Genomic DNA, 13,595 nt, shown 5'->3' with positions numbered 1-13,595 from the left:
TGATGTTGCCCCTGATTGGACCCGGTGATTTAATTAAACGCCCCCGGATGTGTTAAACAGTGTGGTGTTCGGGCACGCGCAACGGATTATGTTAGTGAGCTAAGGCGGTTAATTAATTCCCAAGTGCGAGCGCGGTTTATGATGAGAATGGAACATGTGGTTCTCGATAAAGGAAAAGCTGTAATCGTTTGGCGGATGTGACGTCACTGTAGATGCGGATATTGTTCATTATTTGCATGTACATTGCACCTGACAATTAGTTAATTAAGGGTTACCCGAACAATTTGATGCTGGAGTTTGTCGAATGAACTTAAGTGAAAAGCGACACCTGGTGAGCGTTCCTTTTTTTTTTTTTTTTAATTTTGGAAATTGGAAAAAATTATGAAAAAAAATTATGGGAAATTCTGGAAGAAAAAAAATATGAAATTTTGATTTTAAAAAATTGAGATTTAAAAGAATTTTTTTTTTTTTTTTTTTTGTACAGTTTCGTTTGTTATGTGGAATAACTCAAAACAAACATTTTACGGGTTTATTTGCTTTCACCCGCGTTCATGGAACAGAAAAAAAAAAAAAAAAAAAGAGAAAAAAATCCTTTGGGACATTTTCAGTTAACCTGCCAGCAAGTGGAGCGTATCTCTTCCCAGAAGTTTAAACAGATCGACGTTAGCGGGAATTAAACCCGTAAGAAGAAAAACACGCGCTCTTATAACTGCCTTAAAACCATGACGTGCCACTGAATATATCTTTTGCCTTTGCGTCAGACAAATGTCTCAGGAGAAGAGATACCACCATGCATTCGAACCCAGAGAAGACAAATCCTGTAAGGCCTAAGAATCTCAACTCATTTACTGACAAAAAAAAAAAAAAAAAAAAAAAAAATCAAACGGGTTAAGTTGTAAACTTAAGACTTAATTTGGTAACGATTTTTTCGCGCTAAAATTTAATTTCATAATTTCCAATTTTCACTGTTGTCATTGTTTTCTACAATGCTCGTCAATTGTCCATTCCAAACTTCAGCTTTGTCCGATTAGCCGTTTTCCGTTTAATGGCCTCCGAAGCGCGCACTTTAATTACAACCACCGTGTACACATCAATAAAATTTCGACTGTCGACGGCAGATTTCGGTTTCAGCGCGTGCAGAGTTGGGCAACTTTCCAGCACGTGCACGCTGTATCGCTTTGTTCCGCGCTCGGAGCAAGTTATTCCGAAAAGCGTGTCGTGTGCAAACAGTCTATCGGAATAAGTTGAACGAATCGTTCGTTTAGACGTGTATAAACACGTCAACCTTCTCGTGGTGGACCCTTACACGCTCTCCCGGGTGTTTCCCAACTTCTGCGCAGCGTTAATCCTTCCTTACCGCGTGCGTCTTAATCCCCACACCACCAAATTTAGAAGCCGATTTCTTTTCTTTAATTGCAGGTTTACGAAGTTCACAATTAATTTCGGATATGCGCAGCAGCTCAGCAGAGCGGGGTGGTTTATGGTTAGTGAAGGAGTGGGGGGAGGGGGGAAGTTGGTTTTTTTTTTTTTTTTTTTGTTCTGGCTTGTAGCTGTAATCAGAATAATAAGCTTATTAAGGTAATTGCACTCTGGGGATCAAAGAAAGTAATTATGTTACAAGCATCCAATTAGTCGTAAGGATTGCTAAGCAATGATAATTACAGCGGAATGAGGGAAGCTTGTGAGGATTAGGACGGGGGGAGGGAGAATGCGATGCGCATTTTTGTTGGCCACAAGATCTTTAATTCCTCGTTTCGGCCGCGCAATAATTCATTTGTTTGAATAAATGTTGGCTTTGGCTGAAATAGTTCGGTCGAATGCAATCTGACCTTTGTTGTAATTAGGGCCGGCTCTCTCGATGTCGAAATACTGCTCCGAAAGCAAATATGCTGTGTATGCTGTCTAACGCTAGCACCCCCTATCTCTCTCTCTCTGTATTATACCTTTCAGATCGTTCGTTTTTTTTCTCCTTTTATATCTTTCATTCTGTTTTTTCTACTAGTTCTATTTTTCGCTCTCTCCGCCTCTCTCTCTCTTTACATCCATCCTTCTATTCTATCTGTCTCTCTCCCCTTTAACATCCGTTCGCTTTTCTCTCTCTTCCCGTTTACATCCAATACGTTTTTCTTTCTCTTTCTTTCTCATTCTTTCATTTCCTCAATTTTCATGCTTTGTCTTATTCTCTCTCTCCTTTAAACTTTTCGATCTTTCGTTTTATTTCTTTCTCCTTTTACATCCTCGTTCTATTTCTCTCTCCATCTCTCTTTTTACGCACTTCGTTCTATTTTCGCACTCTCTCTCTCTCTCTCTCTCTCTCTCTCTCTCTGTACATCGATCGTTATTTTCCATTCCTCTCTCTTTCATTTTACATCCATTCAATTTTCTTTCTTTCTCTCCCCTTTTCCATCCATTATTCTCTTTCTCTCTTTCACACTTTCTCCTCTGTTCCTTTCTCTCTTTCCTTCTATTTTCTCTCTCTTCTTTTCCATTCTCCGTTTTATTGTCTCTCTCTCTCTCTCTCTCTCTCTTTCTCCTTTTCCATCCCACCTATTTTATATCCTCTTTCAGTTTTCTCTCCTTCTGTCTTTCTATCTTTCATCCTACTGTCTCTTTCATTTTACACCATTCATTCTACTTTACCTTAAATATCCTTCGATTTGTTCTCTCTTTCTCTTTTTATATCATTCATTCTACTGTCTCTTTCTCCCCCCATCCCTCTCTCGTTCTCTCTCTGCTTTTGCAGCCTCCTTTCTATTTTCTATCTCTCTCTCTCCCTCTCCTTTCACGCCCTTCGTTATACCTTTGCTATCCTTTTACATCCTTCCTTCTGTTTTCGCGCTCCCTCTCTCTCTGATTTTACACCAATCGTTCTATTCTATCTTAATCTCTCTCCTTTCACACCACTCAATTTTTTCCCCTTCTCTTGCCTTTCCCATCTATTATTCTCTCTCTTTCACACTTTCTCATCTTCTCATTTGCGTCTTTCGTTCAATTTTCCCTCTCTGCTTTTCCATTCTTCCTTTATCGTCTCTCTCTTTCTCCTTTTCCATCCGTCTCTCTATTATCCCTCTTCCCACCCATTTTACATCTTTCTTTCTGTTTTCTCTCTTTCCATCTTTCATTTTGCATCATTCTTTCTGTGTTCTCTCTTTCCATCTTTCATTTTGCATCATTCTTTGTAATTTACCTTTTAGACCCTTCGATTTGTTCTTTCTTTCTCCTTTTATATCTTTCGTTCTATTGTCTCTTTCTCTTTTTCCTCCCTCTCTCCTACCCGCTCTCTTTCTCTATTCTCTCCCACTCTCTTACTCTCCCATATCCTCTCTTTCTCCTCCCTCTCTCCCACCCTCTCTCTTTCTCTTTCTTTCTCCCTCTCTCCCTCTCTCTCTCTCTCTCCTACCCTCTCTCTTTCAATTTTCTTTCCTCTCTCCTTTTACATGTTTCTCTCTCTCTCTCTCTCTCTCTCTCTCTCTGTTTACGTCATTTGTTCTACTCTTCTCTCTCTCTTCCTTCTTTATTATCCATCGTGCGGTCTCCCCTTGTCTGTCTTTCTCCTAATGCTCTTATTTTCGATATTCTGAATTTCTCGAGACATCCTCTTCTTAAAGACACGAAATGAGATGATCTATTATCCTTAAAATTACCGAAGGAAACTTTTGAAATAAATAAAAAGTTTTTTTTTTTTTATTTTTATAATACATTTCCGTTTTAGTCGGGGGTGGCTTCGATCGTATCATTTACTCGTAAAAGACATCGCGCACCAAACTGTGGCATCCGTTTATCTGGGGTTGTGTATCACTGTTTGCCTCGTCCGCTAAGGATGGATGCGGATGAGAACCGAATGCGTGCGCGTGGCATAATGGAAGATAAATGACAATCCTTTTGCCGAATCATTAAGGAAGATTGATCGATTTGAAGTTTTGCAGCCACAATGGAAACTGTGACACTGTACCGCTCGAGCGTGAGGGCAAATTAACCGATATTACTGGCCGAAAACGAAGAAAGAAAGAAGAGATGGAACAAACACAGATAGAGAAAAGATAATTCAAACGAAAGATGTAACGTAACAGTATATGCGCACGAGCCACTGATAAAGCTATTCTCTTTGAGGCGAGAAAGAAGATAACGTTTATTTGACTAACCTCCGTGTGACGTATTGGCTTCGACGCGTACGCACAAATGCGCCGGTCTCGATGCCCTCCGTGAAAATTCCACATTCGACGCCACCTCCGCAGAAAATGTCAATTTCAACACGCGGTTAGAAAATGTTAATTTCATTATCCGCATTTAAAACGTCAATTTCAGCATCTGCATCTCATATGAGTGGAAAATGTTAATTTCAACGTGTTCTTAGGAAAGTGTCAATTTCAACTTGTGACTAGAAATTGCTAATTTCAATGTGTTTAGAAACTGTCAATTTCAACATGCACCTTCAACATGCACCTAAAACTGTCAATCGATAATCCCTTAAACAGTCAATTTCGTTATCTATATCAGTTTTAGTATTTGAATCCGACACGTGTACGAAGTGTTAATTCAACGTGCACTTAGAAACTGTCAATTTCAACGTACTCCAAAAATTGTCAATTTCAGTAACTGCAACTGAAGTATCAGTTTCCGTAGCGTCATCTAATTCGCATAGAAAATGTTAATTTCAACGTGTGCATGAAAACTCAATTTTAGTATCTGTTTCTAATATGCATAGCAACATATTTATAAGCCCACTTTAATTTCAACATGGTCTTATAAACTGCGAATTTTAATTAGAAATTTTCAATTTAAATGTGTGCATATAAATTGTCAATTGGAGCATGCACTTAAAACTGTCAATTTCGGTATCTGCATCTAAAATACAAATTTTAACGTACTCCTAAAATCGTCAATTTCATTGTACTCCTAAAATTGTCAATTTCAACGTACTGTACTCTTAAAATTGTCACTTTCAACGTGCTCTACTCCTAAAATTGTCAATTTTAACGTACTTCAAAAATTGTCAATTTTAACCTACTTCAAAAATTGTCAATTTCAATGTACTGTACTCTTAAAATTGTCAATTTCAACATGCTATACTCCTACAATTGTCACTTTCAATATATTGTACTCCTAAAATTGTCAATTTTAACGTACTTAAAAAATTGTCAATTTCAACGTACTGTACTCTTAAAATTGTCATTTTCAACGTACTCCTAATATTATCAATTGCAACGTGCTGTACTCCTAAAATTGTCACTTTTAATATACTGTTTTTTTTTTTTTTTTGGTAGTTGTTGGCGCATCAGCTTCTGTGGCCACAGTGCACCTCCCAACGTTTTCGCAGTACTTTGATTAGTACTGTCCGAGGCGGGATTCGAACCCGCGACATTTAGATTGCCAGGCAGGCACTTTTACCCACCTGGCTAGTCCGGTCGGCTTTAATATACTGTACTCCTAAAATTGACAATTTTAACGTACTTCAAAAATTGTCAATTTTAACGTACTGTACTCTTAAAATTTTCATTTTCAATATACTGCTAAAATTGTCAATTCAATGTACTGTACTCCTAAAATTGTCAATTTCAATGTACTCTACTCCTAAAATTGTCAATTTCATTGTACTCCTAAAATTGTCAATTTTAACGTACTCCTAAAATTTTCAATTTCAACGTACTATATTAATAAATTGTCATTGAAGTACCCCTAAGTACTCCTGCGTTGTGGTACTTCTGAAATTGTCAATATCAACATACTGTACTCCTAAAATTTTCAATTTCATTGTACTGTACTCTTAAAATTGTCATTTTCAACGTACTCCTAATATTGTTAATTTCATCGTGCTGTACTGCTAAAATTATCAATTTCAACATACTGTACTCCTAAAATTGTCATTGAAGTACTCCTGGAATTGTCAATTACAATCTACTGTACTCCTAAAATTGTCAATTACAACATACTGCTCTCCTAAAATTGTCAATTTCATTGTACTCCTAAAATTGCCATTTTCAACGCACTCCTAAAATTGTCAATTTCATTGTAGTCCTAAAATTGTCAATTTCATTGTACTCCTAAAATTGTCAATTTCATTGTACTCCTAAAATTGCTATTTTCAACGCACTCCTAAAATTGTCAATTTCATTGTAGTCCTAAAATTGTCAATTTCATTGTAGTCCTAAAATTGTCATTTTCAACGTTCTCCTAAAATTGTCAATTTCAACGTCTTCCTAAAATTGTCAATTTCAATGTACTCCTAAAATTGTCAATTTCAATGTACTCCTAAAATTGTCAATTTCAGTATCTGCATCTGAAATATCAGTTTCGGTAGCGTCATCGATTACGCATAGAAAATGTTAATTTCAACGTGTTCTTGGAAACTGTCAATCAGAAAATATCGATTTCAACGTGTGCTTGGAAACTGTCAATTTCAACGCGCTTAGAAAGTGTCAATTCCAGAACCTGCATTTAAACATCAAATTTCGGTCTTGAAAGGAAATGTGACTTTTAACGTAGAATCAACTTTTCTCTCCAATGAGAGCATCGATTGCGTCACTGTGATTGTCAACATTTGCAGATTGTCAACATTTATTCATTTCCAGACCCGAGCTTTATTTTAGCGAAATATAATCCGCTCATATTTGTGGTTTCTTTTGCAGTTCATAATTAAGTCTCGTCGAAAAGGATGTACCAAATTAACTTGATAAATTGTGTTTTCCTTATTTTCATTACAAGCTGCCAGGGCAGGTATTGTAAAAATGTGACAATAATCATAGCTTAGAAGTGGAATTTGTTTTTTTTATCCACATTCCCGGAGTCATCAGCTTTGCTAGAAATGCTCAGTTGATAAATGACTTCATTACCATCCCTTCTTTAAAAGAAAAAAACTTTCTCGCATTAAAATACATTAAATTCACCGAAATCCAAAGGGAACACTTGCAGTTATAACCATAATAAAACCTTCAGATTTTCTCATCTTGTGAGTGGCGTATTAATTAATGAATTAATTAATGACGTATTAATTACGGATTAATTAATTAATTTATGGGGAAAATATTAAGAAGAGACAGCTTCTTATATTTATAATAATGGAATATGTATAAAAATAGATTATAATTAATTATTAATATAAATATACTAAATTTAAAATAAATAAAAAAATAATTATTTTAATTGCATATTTATTTTATTAATTTAAATAAATTACTACTCAATAATTATAATTATATTAATAATTATAAATTATAAGGTATTAATACAAATAAATATAAATTAATTAATATAAATATAAATAAAGAATAATTATATATATATATACATTGATATCAATAAATATTGATAAATATTGTATTATTAATATAAATATTTTAATTTAAAATTTAAAAAATATTTAATATTAATATAATATTTATATTATCGTATTAAAAAAATTCAATAATGAAACTGGCAATTATTAAATTAAAACTTAAATAATTATATTTATTAAATTAAAACTTAAATAATTCTTTTTATTAAAACGTAGTCATTTATTGACTTCTATAACTGTATAATCTGATTAATTTATTCGAAGATGGACACCCATTTTAATTATTATTATTATATGGTCTCTTTGGACTCTGATCTTGCCAGTTAATTTACGCCCTGCTCATCTCTTTGTGATGTTATAATGGCTGTTGGAGGGACTCCTCTAGAAGCTCCATTGTACATCCTTCCTTAAGTGCAATTAAGATAATTGAATGATGAGATGTTTATATACACGAAAATTAACAAAGGCAAAATTTCCCTACATGCTGCTGTCCTTCTGACAGCTGTAGGCACTGCCTACCACTTACTTTTGTTGCCAGAAATTAATTGGACAATTGGTGCGCTTCGTGGGCAGTTAATGTAGATGCTCGTGGCCGTGAAGGCACAACAGAGCAGTTGTCAAATACAACCGGTTTCACCAAATATTGGTAAATGAAAAGCGAGACTCAACTATTGCTGGAGTGGTGGTAACACAACATCTGCAAGCGAAGTAAGATCAACTTCGCGTTCATATAAATCAGCCCGGTTTAAAACGACTCCAAAAAGGGAAAAAATCCATTCACCGAAGTAATGTTGTTGAAGAAGGAAAAAACTGCCATTTTGTGAAACCAATTAAGTATAGTTCAAGGTAATCTTTTTTGTTAATTAAAATTCTTTCATCATCAGTAACCTAATATCCGCGTGCCATGATTATACTCTACTTTAAAACGTGGAGTTAACTTTAGAACAAATCGAAAGGCCATTAACCAGTAATTGCGAAATATGCATCATCATTAAACGTATATTTTAGTGAAACTACACTCACTGGTCAAAAAATTAGAAACCATAATTGAATATTGGCAGAACACATTGAAAATGTGGTGTAACTCGTGCAGCTTGAAGACCAATGAAATGAGGAGACAGCGAGAAACTTTGGACAGGAATAAGGGACATTTAGAGGGGTTGTATAAGAATTACCAAAAAGGTTACATTATAAAAGTCGATACAAGATGCTAGAAAATCTATGGGACGCTCTTGAGCGTCCAATACATGTTCCATCGGCTTTAAGTGTGTGACCGGCAGTCATTGGATGTCTCCAGTTTCAAGATATTCCTCCACCACTTGAGCTCTATGAGCAGTGGTGCATGAAAAGAAAATCTGAGCCAAGAGCACCCCTAAAAAGTCGCACATATGGTTCGAGGATCTGTTCAGTTCTGGTACCCCTATCAAAACATGAAGAGGGATGCTTCGTTCATCATTACTCCTCCTCCCTCCACCAAAAGTGTCCCTTTCTCTGATGGAGGGATGGTACCTCATTTCGTCGTCTCCAGATGAAATAAAGTCTATAATCCGTTTGTGGATTAAAACGGGACTCATCAGAGAACAGAAATGTATCCCATTTGTCAAGGTTCCAAGCCACATGTTCATGGTACCAGTTTCGACGAGCTCTACAGTGGTTTGAGATTAATGAGATACAAACCACTGGCTTCCTTGCATAGAGTCATCTTGGACTTCTTAACCTTCAAGAACCTCAAGAGACAGTTGATGGCAGGACATAGCAGGATTCCGTGTTGCTGTTAGAGCCGGACGGTGGTCTTTTCTGGTTGAAGTTACTGACGTCCATCTTAGAACGTCAATAACTTCTTCTCCTGAAATTAAGATCCATTCCTTTGCCTTTTACTACTACCAGCTCTGTCTTCATCATCCGACTTAGAAATCTATGATCACGCCCACTAATTCCCTGTATTATCAGCCCTATGATTCCATCTGGTGATGATCAGGTCTGGAATATTGAAATCACCCATAATAAGACATTCATACTCGCTTGCCCATTCAATCTATGTGTAGAGACTCTCATCGTATTCTTCACAATCTTCTGGTCTGTAGATTACTCCCACTCTCATTGTACTTTAGCCTCCATCTAACTCACCACCATATTTCTTTTACAGCAGATTTTTCCAGATAATTTCAAAGCCTCTGCTGTTTACTGAGAGAACTCTGGACATCGAAGACGTTAAATTTCCCCTTCAATTTTTGCAGAAATAAAAATTTGTACAATAACCAACCAAATGATAGTGTTTTCAAGAAAAGCATGGCCATATTATTCTTTCAGTATGCATTCCCAAGAAGAAATGTTTCCACCAAAGTAGCTATTAGGGACAATTAAGGAACAGGAGACCCTCTTGAATTGGTCCAAATAGTCGCATTCCATCGGTTATAATCTGCCTGACGCTGGAAAGAAAATTGGAAAGTGACTTCTATTAAGAAAATTACTGTAATCTAAGAGAACATTGAAATCTTTAGACCGCTGGATTTCTTATCCTGTTTTTCGAAGCCAAGACATTTTAGAGACATCATAAAACTCTTAGAATATACCATTAGTTGGGCTTTATTTATTTAATTATATTTGCTTCTGTAGAAGAAAATGTTTGGAGTTTCTTCGGTTTTATGAGAGCTTCTTGGCAAAGGCAGAAAATTTTATGTTCTCAAGACTCACCACAAGAAGGTTTAATGAATCTTTAAAAAAATGTTATTGCTTGGCTAATTACAACCACTAGAAAACTAAACCCACTTAGCTGTAGAAGTCCCTCGCGATTTATAATCATTAAAAGAGACAAGGAAACAAGTCCTCTCGCGTATTACATCAAGACGAATTACATTTAGAAGAAATGAGGACATTGAAGTTGACACCTTCGAAAATTAATGGGTGTAGAAGCTATTTGGTGCTCTGCCAATGTAAATACAACCAAAGAATTTCATCTTGACCATATAATTAGCAATTTTGTTGGGTTGTTTAACAAGTGGATACGGTTAGTATTAAAGTTGACTAAGACTGTCTTCCATCCACTTTGTGATCCCAAGTTGAACACGTAATTAGGATCATTTAACTTCGTTAATGTCTGGGGTTATTTTGGCTGACTAGATGAGGTACGTTTTCCTCAAGGAATGGTTTTAAAATCCAATTCAGAAAGAAATTAAATAAAATTCGTAATCTTTTAAAGAATTTTGATTGTTTGAATACTAGATGTACGAGGGGTGTATAAAATCTCCATGATGTTTGAAGAAAATTAAAAGAAGCAGTAGGAAAGATCTGAATTTGAAAAAATACTCAGTACTTCTCATTGGAGCATTTTAACAATAATCTTTCAGCATTTTGGGTTGTGCAGAGTTTGTGGAAAATGGATTCCCAGAAATCTTTCCATTTACAGCAAATGATGGAGTCATCAAAAGAGAAATTACAAATTAGAAAGTATGCGGTGGAAGAACAAGGGATTTTTAACTCCGAAATTTTGTTGGACACCAGCAGAATATTAAGCCATTCAAGAAAAAAGATGTGGGTAGTTCGATCTTCGGGTTTCAATCATTCGCGCGAAACTCCATGTGGATTTGAACGATTAAACGACTCCTGCGTCCTTTTGGATACCACAGTTTGTAGGATCCCCGTCCACTCCTCACCGAAGACCTGAGTTCGAATTCCCTCGATGAAGCGAGGAATATTTATGGCCATTTTTCACAACCTGGTTGAGTTAGTTGGTCTGAAGCGAGGTTAGCATTGCGCTTTCTTCAGGAAGCTCGGGTTTTTCATCCAGCGAACAATTGAGCACACAATACGCAATTCACAGACATGCAGCTCATGGCTGAACTTGCAGATGTGCTTAAAATACTACAACTAATCAACCACCTCCGTATAGTTCAGATCTGGCACCATCTATTATTTTTTCAGAATCCTGAGGTTCTTTGGAACTCGTTTGAAAGATGGTGAGAAGCAACTGTGGAAATCTGGTTTTATATTTATGAGGAATAATTTATTGCTTTTTAATTAAATAACAAATGAACGAAATAATAATTTTTTTGCGAAAACATGGCTGCACGTAGTTCAATTTCCCACTTATTGCTCGTGTCTTGCTGTTTTTGATAATCTTCAGTTTAAAACGAAGCGGCTTCCGACTGAAGAGCGTGTTATCGATACGATCGTCCGCTATTATGCGTTTCTTAAACACACGCTGCGTTTAAGAAACGCATCTTAGATGCTGTCATTTCCAGATGTTTACATCTGCTGTAGAAAGTGAACAAAAGGAGGGACATTATTAACTGTCCTCATCCGAGTTTGTTCCCGAATGGTGTGTTGTTCACAGTTCGCGCTGTACGCCAATTGTAGGGTTTCCTTCGCTCTCTTTTGTTACTCTTATGACTTCTACCTTCGTTTCATCATCAACGGATGGTTGCCCTTTTTCTTCGTTATTTTATTCGGCGAGAAAATGAAAAATATCCCGAGTGGTGAGGAGCAATTGTAATGGAAAATTCGAAAATTTCGAGATTAAAATACAAATTCCTCTCGATTAATGCGTAATTTTCAATAATTTAAAGAACGTGTTTTGTCAAAGCCGGTTGCCATAGAAACGAAAGGGAATGTACATTTTGTCGTGACGTCAGCAGGGTCGAACTAATTCTGTACATTTCAGTGATGTCAGCAGGGTCACAGGGTTGTTTAATTCTGTACATTTCAATGATTTCAGCAGGGTCGAGCTAATTCTCTATATTTTAGTGACATCAACAAGGTCGAACTAGTTCTGTACATATCAGTGACGTCAGCAGGGTAGTCTAATTTTGTACATTTCAGTGATTTCAGCAGGGTCGAACTAGTTCTGTACATTTCAATGATTTCAGCAGGGTCACAGGGTAGTTTAATTTTGTACATTTCAATTATTTCAGCAGGGTACAATTGATTCTGTACATTTCAATGATTTCAGCAGGGTCGAACCAGTTCTGTACATTTCAATGATTTCAGCAGGGTCACAACAATTCTGTACATTTCAGTGATGTCTGCAGGGTCGAAAAGATTTTGTGCATTTCAATGATGTTAGTAGGGTCAAGCTAATTCTGTTCATTTCAGTGACGTAAGCGGGATAGTCTAATTTTGCACATTTCAGTGATTTGACCAGGGCCGAGCTAATTCTTTAAATTTCAGTGACATCAGCAGAGTCGAACTAGTTCTGTACATTTCAGTCACGTCATCAGGAAAGTCTAATTTTGTACATTTCAGTGATTTCGACCCTGCAGACATCACTGAAATGTACAGAATGACATCATAGTTCTGTACATTTCAATAATTTCAGCAGGGTCACAGGGTAGTTTAATTTTGTACATTTTAATGATTTCAGCAGGGTCGAACTAGTTCTTTAAATTTCAGTGATGTCTGCAGGGTCGAACCAGTTCTGTACATTTCAATGATTTCAGCAGGGTCACAACAATTCCGTTCATTTCAGTGATGTTAGTAGGGTCTAGCTAATTCTGTTCATTTCAGTTACATCAGAAGGGTTACAACAATTCTGTACATTTCAGTGATGTCTGCAGGGTCGAAAGGATTTTGTGCATTTCAGTGATGTTAGTAAGGTCAAGCTAATTCTGTTCATTTCAGTGACGTAAGTGGGGTAGTCTAATTTTGAACATTTCAGTGATTTTAGCAGGGCCGAGCTAATTCTGTAAATTTCAGTGACATCAGCAGGGTCGAACTAGTTCTGTACATTTCAGTGGCGTCATCAGGATAGTCTAATTTTGTACATTTCAGTGATTTCAGCAGGGTCGAACTAGTTCTCTATATTTAAGTGACGTCAACAGGGTCGAACTAGTTCTGTACATTTCAATGATTTCAGCAGGGTCACAGGGTAGTTTAATTTTGTACATTTCAATGATTTCAGCAGGGTCGAACTAGTTCTTTACATTTCAGTAACGTCTGCAGGATAGTCTAATTTTGAACATTTCAGTGATTTGAGGAAGGCCGAGCTAATTCTGTAAATTTCAGTGATATCAGCAGGGTCGAACTAGTTCTCTACATTTCAGTGACGTCAGCATGATAGTCTAATTTTGTACATTTCAGTGATTTCAGCAGGGTCGAACTAATTCTCTATATTAAAGTGACGTCAGCAGGATCGAACTAGTTCTGTACATTTCAATGATTTCAGCAGGGTCACAGGGTAGTTTAATTTTGTACATTTCAATGATTTCAGCAGGGTCGAAATAGTTCTTTACATTTCAGTGATGTCTGAAGGGTCGAACCAGTTCTGTACATTTCAGTGATTTCAGCAGGGTCACAACAATTCTGTACATTTCAGTGATGTTAGTAG

This window comes from Mastigoproctus giganteus, chromosome 14 (genome assembly GCF_048544385.1).
Source record: "Mastigoproctus giganteus isolate SK-2022 chromosome 14, ASM4854438v1, whole genome shotgun sequence".
NCBI classification, from domain to species: Eukaryota; Metazoa; Arthropoda; class Arachnida; order Uropygi; family Thelyphonidae; genus Mastigoproctus; species Mastigoproctus giganteus.
This window is presented reverse-complemented; position numbering follows the sequence as displayed.